We start from the raw sequence: 15,300 nt of genomic DNA on the forward strand, positions 1-15,300 counted from the left end.
CCCTTCTGAGGGTTCCTCGCATACTTGGTTGTGAAATAAAGCCCCCTTTCTGAGCCGTCAGCTGTTCTTCTGCCTGAACCTTGGTCCTTCTGGATTAATGTTGCTCCCTAGCGCCAAGCCTTTCCAGGCCCCGCACCTCAATCCTTTCAGAGAAGAGTATGGGGCACCCCCTACTGTCAGCTTTCTCCAAGCTCACTGCTGACCCATAGCGACCCCCTGTGGGTTTCCAAGAGAGCCCAGAGATGCTGGTGGTTTCGAAGTGCTGACCCTGCAGATCAAAGCCCAACACGAACCCACCTCTCCACCGGGGCTCCTTTCTAGGATTAGAATAAAGGGATTCGGTAGACCTCCCTAAGGGTTTGGGCCTGGGAGGCAGGCCTTTGATCTCAAAAGCAGCAACAACAACCAAAGCCCCATCATCCTCCAGGAGCTGTGAATTAGAGGTTCAGCCTCACTCTGAAGTCCCTCCGCTCAGTGACACTTCAGTGGATCCTTTGGAGACTCCTGTCTCCCCAGATCTTGGCCCTCAGAAGTGGGAGAAAGTAGCCGGGGGGGGGGGGGGGGGGGATGAGGAAAAATAGGAAGGGACGGGGAGGGAGGTGCCACGGAAAGAAATGACCGGAGCCGTGTTGGGAGCTATAGTGTTACACACTTGCTTTTGAGAATTGGAAGATTATGTAGAGAGCTTCACATGCCAGACCAAATAGTCCAGGGATGTGATTTGGGGTGTCCAGGGGAGGGATGTACCCCCTCCTTGGTATGCCTACCAAGCCTGTTGCCTTTGAGTCAATTCTGACTCATGACGACCCCATGTGAGTCTAATAGGGATTTTTGGAAGAAAATCACTAGGCCTTTCCCTCGAGGATCCTCTGGGTGAATTTGAACTTCCAACCTTATGGTTAACAGCCGAGCATATTAACCCTTTGTCCCACCCAGCGTCTCTGTGGTATACTTAAGTTTTGGCTAGTTCTGCGTCTTCCGTCCGTATCCAGCAATAGTTCTTAACCTCAGCTCTACATCGGCCTTATTAAGGGAACGGTTTATGCTTTTAGAAGCAAGGATGGCAAGACCTGGACATGTCTTGAGAGACCAGTTCCCGGAGAAGGACGTCCTGCTTGGTAAAGTGAAGTGGCAGGGAGAAAGAGGAAGGCCTTCCACAAGATGGATCGACACTGGCTGCACTCGTGGACTCACGGAAGCACGATGGGGAGGCAGGTGCAGGATCGGGCAGTTTCCTTCTGTTGAACAGGAAGTGGCTGTGAGTCGGAACCCACTCAACAGCACCTGCTAACAACCACCCCAACCCACTCCCCATGCAGTGATGGAGCTCTCTGCTGCCGCTAACCAGAAGGTTGATGCTTCAAACCCATTCACTGATCTGTCGGAAAAAGGTGCAGCTGCCTTCTGTATAGAGTGCCACCCTGGAAACCCTATGGGGCAGTTCCGCTCCAATGCCATGAGTCAGAATAGGCTTAATGGTAGCAGGGGGTCATGCCACTTCTCAAAATTAGCATATAATTAATCAGTGCTAAGACACTGGTATTTTTCTTAAAATCCTTAAATGAGTCTATCATGCAGCCAGGCCGGAGGACCACGTGGAATATGAACTTGGGGCCCGGCACCCCGTTTCTCAGTATAGCTGTCTCTGCTTGCCTCCCTGTTTCACACCAGGAAAAGGGGCCTGGTGGTGTGAGCTGGGTGTGAGGCATACTTCCCCATAGGTCAGAGTTAACGTGACGGAAAGGGCGGCATGAGTCACCTTCATGGAGTCCCGTGGTTCTCCTCGAGTCATCCTTGTGACAGGAGTCTTTAAAAGAAGCATCTTCGTGTTCTGCAGTCAGAAATAGAAAGGCTCAAGACCCAAGGTAAGCACCGCTGGAGCCGGCCGTGTCACCAGACGCCTGATGAAAAGTTGCCTGCAGTGGCCTTCCATTATATTTCTCTTCCTGAAAACGTTACTTTTCAAAATAGAAAAATTTATTCCAGCTCTCCAAAGTATAACCAAGCAGTCGGCAGAAACTTGGCACCTCAGCTGTTGGCTGGGAATATCTTTTTATCTCCTTTCCAAAATAAGAGAGAGAAGGAAGTCATTTCAGTACCCGCTCCCATCCCCTCACCCCCAATCTGGGACCTGGGGGAATTTTTTATACTCTCTTTCACAGTATATTCATTTCATAGACCTGACACGGAACTACTTTCAGCTGGGAGAGATGGACCTTTTAAAACAGCCGCTCCCTTTGAGCCTCACAGAGACATTTTCGGAACTGAATGGGAAGGAGCTGAATGGGTTCTGATTTATTCGTAGCTTCATCAGAAAATGGTCACGGTTGACATGTAAATGAAGGGGAGTGGGTTCCTGTGGGGGCGGGGTCGCATAGGAATCTCTTTGGTTCCCATAGGCCTGTGATCTGTAGTGTCTAACTGGTTGACTTGATTTTCCGCACCTGGAATACAGTGTTGCTACCAATGGCTGCTCCCCATCTCATTTTACATTCGTTTTGCTACTGGAGGAGAGAGGGAAGATGCTATTGAACCAAGTCGCCCTCAGTGCCTGGTGGCTCTGGTTGGCTTTCTGTAAAACATCTTAACAAGTGAGCCTTCTTCCAAGTCTCCTTGTGCAATTCCAGCTCTACAGGGCGTATTTCTGACAGCCTTCCTTTGCGTTCCTTCTCTGGCCATTGTTTTTCAGGGAGCTCTGGTGACATAATTATCCATTGGGGTGCTGACCAAAGGGTTAGTAGTTCAAAACCACTAGCCACTCTGTGGGGAAAAGATGAGGCTTTTTACTCTTATAAAGAGCTATAACCCTAGAAACCCACAGGGACATTTTCTATGAGTCAGAATCCCTCAATGGCAGTGGGTTTGGGTGTTGTTGTTATTATTAGCTTTTAAACTGCTAACAGCAAGCTCAGCAGTTTGAGACCACAAGCCGCTCTTTGGGAGAAAGATGAGGCTTTCTCCTTGGGTAAACTGTTAACAATCTCAGCCCGCAGGGGCAGTTCTGGACTTGACCCCACGGTAGTGAGGTTAGTGTTTGGTTTTGCTTTTTGAATGGAGTCCTGGGGTAGATGTCAGGTTGCTAACTGCAGGGTCAGTGGTTCAAACCCACTAACCACTCCTCGGGGGAAAGCTTCGGCTGCTGTCCCCATAAAGATTTGCAGCCTTGGAAACGTTGGGGAGCCATTCTTTTCTGCCCTATAGGGTTGCCGTGAGTCAAGGGCAGTGTGCCGTGGGCTTGTTAAAAGCTGCCTTTGGGTACCTTATCCTCACAGGCAGGCTTTTTGAAACCCAGGTTCATGCTGAACTTGGCAAGTCCTAAGGGAAGGGAGCAGCATGTGACTCGTTTCCCCTTTTTGTGTGTGTGTGTCATTTTTGTTGTTTTGGTGACTGCACGCTCCATAGAGTGAGTCACTGCAGGCGACGGATGGGACGACAAGAAAGTGGTTTGCATGGATGGAGACTCTGGGATAGTTACCCATTGCTTATTACTTTTGTTTATCAACCACTTAAGCAGTGCTTAACCCCAAATCAAACCTAACTGATCTGACGCAGGGCAACTCCGTGTCTGCAGAAGAGAACTGCCCCACAGCATTGTGTCTTGGGCTGCAGCTTTCGGGGACGCAGTTTGCTGGACTTCCCTTTTGAAACATCGCGGGGGTGGGGTGGGGGGTTTGAACTGCTAACCTTTAGGTTTGTGGTTGAAGACGAACCATTTGCGGACTCCCAGGGACCTTGTATACCTATCACGCCTACCATGTGCCCTTGAACTCAACCCCCATTCGTATTCACATGTAATGGGTGAAGAAAGGGCGGAACAGAGAAGATAGGCGATGTGGCCACACCGTTAGGATGCGGCATTCACAGTTAGTAGAGGGGAGAGCTGAGATTCTAACCCAGACAGGCCCTCCCCAGCTGCCTGCCCCGTCAAATCACAGAGGGAAGATGCAGCGGAACAAAAACCTGCCTCTCTTCTCCATCCTTCTTACCTCATCTATTGTCGCAAATGTAGATGGAGTCCCAGCATGGGAGCCTGAAGGCAATATGCCAGACACCTTTGGAAGTTGTATTATCCGCATCCCACCTCCCTGTTTTTCCTGAGCCTGTTGACCCTTTTCAACTTTCTCAACTGTGTCCTTGGGCAGATGCTGCCCCTTTGATCTTAAAGGGTGGAGTAGTCTAATAGGGTGGGAGTGGGGGTAGGAGGGGGTGAGGGAATGGGGGAGAGGGTGTCTGAGGGAGTTGTGGAGGAAGGCTGTGTTCAGTTCCAGACCTGAATCTTACTAAGGGACTTAGCCTTAGGGGTCCTACCACCTCTTTCTGATCAAGAATCCTGGACTCTTTTTAAATGTAATGCTTAATGTCTTTAAATGTAATACTTGTTACAGTCTATGGTTACTTAGAACAAAATTGTTCTGCAAAACCTTTCTACCTCGAACTACGTTATTAGTTACAGCATTATTAGTAATTATTAGTATAAGTGGAAGCCTATTTGGATTTTACACTTTTTCCCCTTTAATTCTTTCATTCTCGGTTATTGATATAGGTTTACGAAAACCTATTGCCACAATATTATTGGTAAATTACTAGAATTTAGATGAAATCAGTGACTATAAGAACACCAGGTACTCCGGTGGCATTCAGTTAGCATTGGGCTGCTAACTCATGGTCAGCAGTTCGAAACCATCAGCCACTCAGAGGGAGAATGGCCCTTTCTGCTCCCATTAAAGAGTTATGGTCCCGGAAACCCACGGGGCAATTCCACCCTTTCAGCTCCCTGTGAGTCGGAATCTCTGCGTTATCTTTGCTGTGTTTTATTACTTAAAAAAAAAAAACGGACTGCTGGAACATCCCAGACATTTTATAGACAATCATTTTGGTGTCACCCTTCTGACCGTGTCACTTGGCGGCAGTGTGCATGCCCCCCCACCTCTGCTGCCCCAAGACCTCCCCCCCCCCCCACCGCCGTCTGTGATACCTCAGCCGGAATGCAGATCTTTCGTCACTATACTAGGGAAAGCCTGCTTTGTCCTGGAATTGCCGTCAGGCTGAATCCTCTGCTCTCTGCAGACCCTTGGGAAAAGCTAAGAAGTCCTGTGTTTCTATGAAACCGAACCCAGGGCAACCTCATGAAGTGTCCCCCCGGAAGTCAGTTTGTCCTGCCTACGAGTCACCATGAGCGTTGCTCAGTCCGTTATTGTTCCTCAGTGAGCCAGGCAGAGAGCCAGCAGCGTCAGGTGGATGCGATCCGCAGTTAACCCTCATTTAACCTGTGGGGTCAATAACATTAAGCCTATTTTGCAGGCTAGAAGCCCAGGCTTCAAAGGTTTCAGCTCCGAGGGACGGAGCGAAGGCTCAGCTCCGCCTAATGCATGCAAAGCCTTGCCTCATAACCACTTAATTAGCTATTGCCTATTTCTTTTCCCCTCTCAGTTGAGCAAACCGTCTTTTGACCTCCGTCTGCTTCAATGTTTATTTTCCTTGGCCTCAGACCATGGCCTTATTTCCAATGCTGCTCTTTTGGTCACTAGTCTGGTTAAGTTTTTGTGTGTCTTCAGAATGTATCTGAGACCCATCCTTTCATCTGGAGTCTATCCTGGCCAACCCTTCATGTCAACACGGCGTGTCCCTCCTGTCGCCCTCTCTGTGGCCTTCTCCACATCAGTGCTTCCAACGCAGACTGACGGACTCTTCGAATACATCCAGGTTCTGTCCCAGCCTGGCTCCTTGCTACAGAATCACCATATTCCGTTCCTCTCAAGAAAAAGATGGTCTCATTTTCCATTTCCTCACCCATGTTCTTTTGCTGTGCCCTCACGCCTGTTCTCAGAGTTTCCAGAGGAGCTGGTAATTTGAGCCAGGGAGTCCTTCCTATTTTCCTTCTGTTAGGTAAAATGGAAAAAAGGAACCAAACCGAACTTGTTCTTTAAAAAGTTATCAAAGCAAAAATAACTAGGTTAATGTATCGGCCACTCCTGCCCAGAGACTCTGTGCCTTTGTGAGGAGTTTCTAGCAAAGTTGTTCCTGGTTCCTAGAATGCTCTCTTCCGACTGTGGGGCTTATACAAATGCTAGTCCCCCAGGCCAGCAATTCGAACCCACCAGCAGCTCTGTGGGAGAAAGAGGAGGCTTTCTACTGCCATGAAGAGTTATAATCTCAGAAGCCCAGAGGGGCCGGTCTGCCCTGGTCTAGACCGTTGTGGTGAGTGAGAATTGTTGACTCAGTGAATTTGGTTTTTGGATTGAGCCATGGTTCGAGGAGCTTTCTGTTTCTTCAGTGAAGCTTTCCCTAGTTTGTCATTCTGTTACACTCTTTACCCGTCAGAGTCTTACTGTAGTCTTGCCTCGTCAACTGGATGAACAACTTGCTAGAGGGGGGAGAGAATATTTCTTTGATCCCATCTTTGTGCCCTCCCTGTTGCATTCCTTAACGGATTATTATTTTTTTTAAAGCTATTCTGCTAGTCATATTCTGGAAGTGATAATTTTAAGAGTTGCGATAGCATTTCATGTAAAAGAAATACTTGCTGGGCTGCTAACTACAAGGTCTGCAGTTCAAAATCACCAGCTGCTCCTTGGGAGAAAGATGTCGCTTTCTACTCCCTTAAAGAGTTACAGTTTTGGAAACCCAGAGGGGAAGTTCTGGTCTATCTTATAGACTCACTATGAATTGGAATCGACTTGATGGCAGTGTGTGTGTGTGTTTTGTTTGTTTCTGGATCGGCTTCATAATGCTGTCAGAGGGGCGATGAAAGAGTGTTCGGGTCTCTGGAGATCGTCTGGGGGTGCTCAATTGGAACCACACAGGGTCTGTGGAATGGCGTTGTCCTACGTCCCATATTCCAGGACCACGGTTGATAGGGCCAATTCTAGGAACTGGAGTCTGTCCCATAGGTGGTGGATGACAAACCTTTCCACAACTTCATAACAGTAGCCACTGACTCGGCTTGCGATTTTAGAGTCGGTCAAATTGGGCATGACTGAATACAGGTGTTTTTTTCAGCTGAGACCTGACTCATCCATCTGCACCCCACTGTCGGTTCAGCTAGGAGCTGCTCACCTCGGCTCCGCATGGTCTCTCATCCTTGAGCAGGCTGCCCCGGGCTTATTCACATGACTGCTGGGCAGAGTGCCAAAAGAGAAATGCACAAAACTTCCAGAGACGAAACTTAGAACTGGCCCAACATCATTTCATTTCCACCACATTCTGTTGATCAAAGCCAGCCACAGAGGGCGAGCCCACATTGAAAAAATGGAAAAAACAGGTTTCACCTTTTATTGGGAGAAGCTGCCGAGTCACGGTGCAGAAGAGTGGATATTCAGGGAGGGGAATTGTAGCCATTTTACAATCTGCCGTAACCTAGGGTTCGTCAGGGTCTCTGGATAATCCACTGTGACAAAGGTCATACCAAACGGATATATAAACCCAAATGCCCGACTATTCATCTGAAGCAACAGCTTTAATCATCTCGCAGGCATCCTCAAACCATGGCCTGCGGACCTTTATCCGGCCCGCCAGGTGTTTCTGCCCTGTTTTGTTTTTTTTTACTTCAAAATAAGATATGTGCAGTGTGCATAGGAATTTGTTCATAGTTTTGTTTTTTAACTATAGTCCGGCCCTCCAATGGGTCTGAGGGACAGTCCCCTGTTTAAAACAGTCCCCTGTTTAAAAAGTTTGAAGATCCCTGATCTAGAGTGCTTTTCCGAATAGTGTTGGAAATACGTGACCTAATCTGTTCTGAAGGAGGCTTGGTGGCATAATGGAGACCTTGTTTGGCTACTGACTGCCGGGTCAGCCATTCGAAACCACCAAGTGACCCAGCAGGGAGAACGACGAGGCTTCCAATTCTCATAAAGAGGTACAGTCTCTTGGAAACCCACACAGGCAGTTTTGCTCTGCCCTATGGGGTCACAATGAGGTGCCCTGGTGATGTCATGGTTACGTGTTGGGCTGCAATCAGCATGGTCAGCAGTTTGAAACCACCAGCAGCTCCGAGGTAGAAAGACTGACCTTTCTACTCCAGGAAACAGTTTCAGTCTTGGAAACCCTCGGAGTCGCTGTGAGTGAGTATTGACTCGGTGGCAGCGTGTTTGGTGTTTTATAGTGTCACCGTGAGTCTGAATCGACTGGATGGCAGTGAGAACAGAAGTCTTGGGGTTATGAGCAGCCCCGGCCCTTCGCCACAGTGGTGTGCCACGGAGCAAAGCCTGCCGGCTCTGTGCCGGCTCCAGATCCAACTGCTGTTTTCATAGGGTGATTTTCACAACCAGATTTCCAGGTGTTTCTTCCTAGTCCATGCTAGTCCAGAAGCTACACGGATCAGCATCGTAGCAACAACCAGGCCCCCACAAACAGAGATGTGTGAGGGCCGCATAGGAGGTGAGTGGTCTGGGAGTGTACCTGGGTATCCTGCATGGCAGGTGAGAACCAATCCTATCCCTGAACCTCCACTCACACCCCCCACCCCCAGGCTTTCCTTGCAATATATCGAAGTCATTGGACGTGTTAATAGAATGAATGGAAAACACACTCACTCCAGGCCTGATTGGTTTCCCAGGACTTGTCCTTCTTGCGTTTGACCAGGGAGATAGCCTGTCACCTGAGCGATTGCAGCGGGTAACTGCTTTCATCTGTGATGTGTTGGTTTCACTGGGGTAGTTTGCAGGGGCAACCTTGTTTGTTGGTTTCAGAGTTCTGGAGGCCCAGCTCACTGTGGCAACCCCCTGATCTTGACCAGAGGCTGTTGTGTTTTCCCCATGGCGGCCCTCTTTGCACTCCGAGCCATTGCGGTCATTGTGGGTCTTGGGACAGAGACCCTCCCATGTGGCCAGGGACCCACCCAGGTAGAGATTCAGGAGGAAACAATGAGATGGCTAAAATGGAACTGAATGCTGATTATTAGGAAGCTAGTCGAGACAAATTGGAGAGCGAGATTTAAAAATACTTATGTGTTATGTGCTCTTGTAAGCATTCTATTTGTATGTAACATGCTCAAGATTGAAAAGTACTGCCCCCTTGTTATGAATGATGATGTCATGCAAGCACCCCTTTCCTTGTAATGTGGAGTGGAGCAGGCAATTCATTTATTCATTTATTTTCACCCCAAGTGCATTAAATTATAGGGGGAATATTCTCAGCTCTACAGTCATACACACTTGCACATAACCAACCGCTTGCCAGGGAATTGGGTAGGTCTTAACAGCTCGGGGTTGGTAATAGGCCAAGTGAGTACCTGGTCTGGTTCTACCATTCATGAGTTGTGAGATGATGATGATGAATGGAAATCATGAAATACCAGTGACATCGCTTCCAGCAACACACAGGCCACCACAGTATGACAAACGGACAGCCACTGAATAGGGAAGACCGAAGAAGGATCGATGATTTCGAATTGTGGCACTGGGGAAGGATATTGGCAGTACCGTGGATGGCCAAAAGGATAAACAAGTCTGTCTTGAGTGAAATATGGCCGAGTGCTCCTTAGAAGCACGGAGGGACATGTTGTCAGGACAGACCGGGCCCTGGAGAAGAAGGGCATCCTGCTTGGTAAAGTGGAGGGGCAGTGAAAAATAGGGAGGCCCGCAATGAGACGGACTGAAACAGTGGCTGCCAGCGGGGCCGTGCAGTGGTGAGGATGGGGCAGGACTGGGCAGTGTTGCGTTTTGTTGTGTATAGGGCCGCTATGGGTCAGAACCAGCTCGATGGCATCTAACAACAACGACGAGAATGCCTACCTCCTCTGATGGCAGCAGAAATGATCTCAAGGGATATGCAAAACTCAACACGGCTTGACGCCCTCCTGGTCTCCAATGAGTCGCACATTCCGTGTCCCCCCCAGTGGACGGGGCTCACTGCACATTCATTTCAAGAAGTCAAGTTCAAAATAAGCGTTGGTGGGAACCCTTGCAGCACGTCTTAGGGTTCTTGAAGCACAGTTAGAAAAGTATTCCAACCTAGAGTCCCTTCCCGGCCCAGGAATCTTGGCCCTGGTGTAGGAGGTGGTGAGGAAAGATCCTGAATGGGCTGGCTTTCTCGGGGCAGTTCAGCATTCACAGCCTTGCCCGCCTCTGAATGGAAAGGGAGCTCTGTCTTGTTCCTCTCAAGAAAGGTGCCATTCCTTCACCAGAGGGAGCACACTGACCAGAGCAGACGCAGGCCGGCTGCAGTAGGCCACTTCGCTTGCGCCCTGTTGGTAATATTTTCTAAAGATCCTTCCTGATGTAAAGCGCTGCCTTCACTTCCAGTCCCACGCCGCCCTGCTGTCTTATTCTGCAGGAGGCCGGCCGACTTATGCCCCTGACCTTTCTGTTACCAGCCCAGTGTTTTAACCGTTGTGCTAGGAGGACCCCTTGTCTCCCAAAGTCCCTGGTCCTGCTGGCGTCTGCTGTATCTTGGGGAGAAGGGAAAGTGCTGGAGCTTTGCGTTTGAGCGCTGGGATTGGAGGTCAGTCTGTGTGTGGACTTGCAAGGCTGCAGGGTCCCTATCTAGAAAACGAAGGCCGTACTAAGACCAATCTCCCATGCTTGAGGAAACAACCAATCTCGTGAGCCGCTGTCCAAATGCTACTTGTGTGTCTTTAAGGAAATGTTGCAGAATTTTCCTGGGGATGCGCAGACGCATAAAGAATTGAGGTTTGATGGCAAGTTGCTGTCAAGAGGAGCCCTAGTGGCATAGTGGTTACTTGTTGAGCTGCTAACTGCATTCTAAAGTCAGCGGTTCGAAACCACCAGCTGCTTCTTGGGAGAAAGACAGGATTTTCTACTCCTGTAAAGAGTGACAGTCTTGGAAACTCAGAGGTAGTTCTATCCTGTCCTATAGGTTAGCTGTGAGCCAGCGTTGGCTTGATGGCAGTGAGTTTAGTTTGGGTTTTTGCTATAAAGACTGGTTTCTTTTATAACTCATGAGTGTCACCTAGTGGGTTGTGTGGTGGGCTGCAATGCACATGGTTAGTGGTTCAAACCCACCAGTTTCTCTGGAGAAGAGAGATGAAGCTCTCTGCTCCAGGAAAGGTTTAGCAGTGGTGCTCAACTTCCTAATACCGTGACCCTTTCATACAGTTCCTCATGTCGTGGTGACCCCCAACCATAAAATTATTTTCGTTGCTATTTCATCACTGTCATTTTGCTTGTGTTATGAATTGTCATGTAACTATCGGATACGCAAGATATATTTTCATTGTTACAAATTGAACATAATTAAAGCATGGTGATTCATCCCAGAAACAATATGTAATTATATATTGTGAAATATTTATTTCTAATGCCAAATCAATGATATTTTGTCTTGAAGCATGGTGTAACATGGGTAATAGTCTTCATGCAGGGTACTTGTATGTGGGCGTATCTGCATGTGGGCGGACCCGCCTGGAGATGAATAGAGGAGTGGTGTCTCAGTGCCTAAGACCATTGGAAATCTGTGTGACCCCTGTGAAGGGTCATGACCCACAGGTTGAGAACCACTGGTTTATTGCTTTGGAAATACACGAGGACAGTTCTGTTCATTCCTATAAGGTTTCCAGAGAGTTTGGGTTTGGGTTGAGTTTGACTGCCAACTAAAAAATGGAAAATGGGAATCTTTTAATCTCAGTACTTCCTCATCCCCCCACCCCCATTAGCTTTTATCTTGAATTCTCAAAAGCAGATTTAGTGTAAAAATAATAATTTATAAATGATCTGGGGTTCATGGGGGGGGGGAGAGCGGGAAGGGGCGGGGGTGGAGTGGGAATGAGGAGCTGATACCAGGGGCTTAAGTGGAGAGCAAATATTTTGAAAATGATGAGGGCAATGAATGTACAAATGCGCGTGACACAATTGATGTATGTATGGATTATAATAAGAGTAGTACAAGCCCCTAATAAAATGATTTAAGATTAAAAAGTAAAGACAGATTTACTGCCTTTAAATGGCAGCACCATTTTATTGGGACGGTGAACTTATTAGTATAATGAATTTATAATCAGAGTGTGTCCGCTCCTACAAAAAGTTTGGAACCTGAAATGAAAAAACCTGGACTTCGTGACAAGTGGGACTTCCTTACTGGTGTGAAATTGTAATGTCCACCAACCTAAAGGTACACCTTTCAAAAGGTGTTAAGACAGGCACTGTGAAAGCCCGCAGCAGCTGGGCCCCAAAGGCCTCCAGACCTTTTGTGTTCCTCGTGAGCGCATGAGGACCCCTGGCGGCATTGTGGCTTCCAGGTTGGGCAGCTTACCTCAAGGTCAGCACCTTGAACCCACCAGCTGTTCCTTAAGAGAAAGAGCAGCTTTCCACGGCCATTGAGATCTCCAGCCTCCGTCTTACAGGTTTGACTCTCTCTCTCTCTCTCACTGCATCGAATCCATTCCAACTCTTGGTGGCCCCATAGGGCCGAGCAGCTCAGCCCTGTGGGTCCCCGAGACTGTCATAGGCTTGCTAGGAGTCCAAACTGGCTGGTGGGTCTGCAGGGTTGATTTCTGTTTGTTCTGAGTATGAAGGAAGTAAAGGCGACCACGCAGTGAGTCGTGAATGTACCGCTGGTCTCTCAGCACTTTGCCCACAGGCGAAAGAAAACAGCTTCGACGCTGCCTGCCTCTGGGGGTGAGTTTTAGGAGGGTAATTGAAAAATCGTGGCAATCATCCGGTCATCTTAATTTTAAAATAATGTTTTCCTTTGCTCTTTTCAATGTAAATAATTTCTGAGAGAGAAATTGAGAGCAAGCAGGGCCAGCCTTTGTTTCTCTGTCTTGAGAATCACGGTTGGGGACATTAAAGTTAAGGCACATGTATGTCCCCTCCATGCATCTCTGGGATGTCATTAACAACACTTACGTTTCCCCAGCACTATTGTTAGTACTATGTCGTTTTTGAGATATCAGGGTTAAAACCAGGTATGTGGTACCTTCCAATTTTAAACTCCAGCAACAGACAGCTTGCCTTTATTTTATTTTTTAGTGTCATATTGAAATGAAATCCTGTCAACTTCAGGTTGTGTCTAACAGTGATAGTTTTTGTTTTTTTCTCCATAAGTCTTATGGAACTCCCCCTGCCCCACCCCCCTGCTTTTCCTGAGAATTGTTTCTAAAACCAACTTATATGTTCAGGCAGCATCTGCTGAATGGCTGTCCTTTCTAGAAATCCGGGCTTGTTTCCCTGGCCTCGATGGTTTTTTAATCTTTCTTCGTCTCTCCTTAGAATATAAAATTTTGAAAACAAGATGCAGCACTGACGGATTTATAGAATATATAACCATTTACTTTGGATTATCCTTTCCCAAAGCAATAGATATCTCAGACTTCATAAACACCCACAATTTAATTACCTGCCATGACCAGGGATGCTCTTGTGAAAGAGTTATGAAGGATTCTGGAAGAAAAGCAGAGGGGGAAGCAGTCCTTAGGGGGTGGCCGGGAGAAGTCCCAGGAAGAGGTTGGAAGGTGCCAAGGGAATAAGGATAAATAAAGTTATTGAGGAGCCACCTTCCTGGTGGAGGTCAGAGACCCGGTTGAGAACTGAGCGGGGGACATCACTGTCCCCGTGATTCAGATGCGCAGGGCATGGTTCGCAAAGGGCTAGATTTCAGGCACGGTTGTTGAGATGTTTGAATGCTTCTCTTTTAGTAGGAGACCTGGTAGCATAGTGGTTACACACTGGGCTGCTAACTGCAAGGCAAGGTCAGCAGTTCGAAAACACCAGTCACTCCTAAGGGAGAAAGATGAGGCTCTCTCTGCCCAGAACGAGTTACAGCCTTGGAAATCCGCAGCGGCAGTTCTGTTCTATAGGGTCGCTATGAGTCGCGGGCAGTGAGTTTAATTTGCAGTTGGAGTCTCCTTTAGTAATGCGAGAACTGAAATGTTTTTTAAGGGCAACGGAGTAAGGGCTAAGGAGCCTAGGTGTGCAAAGAAGTAAGGATTGGACCGGACGCTGAAAGGTTCATGGTTCAATGCCAGCCAGCCTCTCTGTGAGAGCAAGACCTGGTCTAAAGGTTGCCACCAAGAAAACCCTATAGAACAGTTCTTGTTTGTCACATGGGGTCACTATGAGTCAAAATCAGTCCCTGACAACAACAATAAGTAAGCGCTGTGACCTAGGTAACAACGTCTTTAACTTTACCTCAAAGAGCTTATATATTTTAATTATCTAATGATTAAATCCAGGGAAAGCCTTTCTGATGGCCTTTGATGGGACTCCCCAAAGCAAACTTACTGCCATCAAAAGAATGCGGACTCATAGCCACCCTATAGGACAGCATAGAACGGCCCCTGTGCATTTCCGAGACTGCTCACTGTTTATGGGAATGGAAAGCCCTGACCTTGGGGTTAGCAGCCCAGTGGCCTCGCAGTTCTTAGTTGAAGTTGAAATCCTGGGTGGCACAATTGACACCCAACAATACAACAAAAACACTTCTTAAGGTGGTGCCAACAGCTAACAGCTCAGCTGGGAACTGATGGGATTGTGGTTTAGGGCCATCAAGAGACCCTTCCAAGAAAGGCCTACTAATCTACTTGGCAAAAACTCTGTCACTGAAACGGGGTCACCTTGAATGAGAAGTCACTTGACGGTTCTTATTGACTCAGATAATATCGGAGCAGCATCAGATGTCACTAATTTGTGTGCCATGATACTACTTTATGTTCATCAAAGGTAGACCAAGAACCTAGCTGTCCCAGGTGCTGTTTTAGGTACTCAGGACACAGCAATGTTCAACAAAGGTCATTGTCTGCATGAAGCCTACCTTTCACCTGGAGAAACAGACCCTAAATTTTTAGCTTATAAATAATAAGTAAGTGCAGTCGTTTATTGGATGTTCCACCTCTCATGTGTCAGTTTGTCACACTGTGATGGCTTGTGTGTTGCTGTGATGGCTTGTGTGTTGCTGTGATGCTGGAAGCTTATGCCTCATCGAGGTGGGTTGACACACTGGCTGCAGCAGTGGGCTCAAACGGCAGCTTGTGCATCATGAACTATCGTGCATGGGGTCACTGTGATTCAGAACTGACTCAACAGCGCCTAACAGCAACAGTAGTTGATCATTATTTGGGGGAAATGGGAAAACCAGAGAAGGTGAGGGCAGTTTTGAGTACTGTGGACATGGGGGTTATAATTTTGACCGGGATGGTTAGGGTTGAGAAGGTGATGTTTGAGCAAAGGCAATTGAAGGTCAAGTTACCATCACCTTGTGATAGAACACAGGGAGTAGAGGCGGAAAGGCGGTGTGTTGGTGAAGGGAGTTAAAGACAGGGGTATAGAAAGTGTTCTTCTAGAATAGCATTGGCTAGACCAGCGGTCAGGAAACTTGGGCTCGAGAGCTATATGCAGCCAGAAGTAA

General features: G+C 47.8%; 1 protein-coding gene across 5 annotated transcripts in view; it reads left to right on the plus strand.

Annotated features, from left to right (window-relative positions):
- ZNF827 (zinc finger protein 827) overlaps positions 1-15,300 on the plus strand; it is a 229,589-nt gene that overhangs the window by 79,945 nt on the left and 134,344 nt on the right. The gene's annotated exons all lie outside the window — the stretch shown is intronic.

Source organism: Tenrec ecaudatus, chromosome 3 (assembly GCF_050624435.1).
Source record: "Tenrec ecaudatus isolate mTenEca1 chromosome 3, mTenEca1.hap1, whole genome shotgun sequence".
Taxonomy (NCBI): domain Eukaryota; kingdom Metazoa; phylum Chordata; class Mammalia; order Afrosoricida; family Tenrecidae; genus Tenrec; species Tenrec ecaudatus.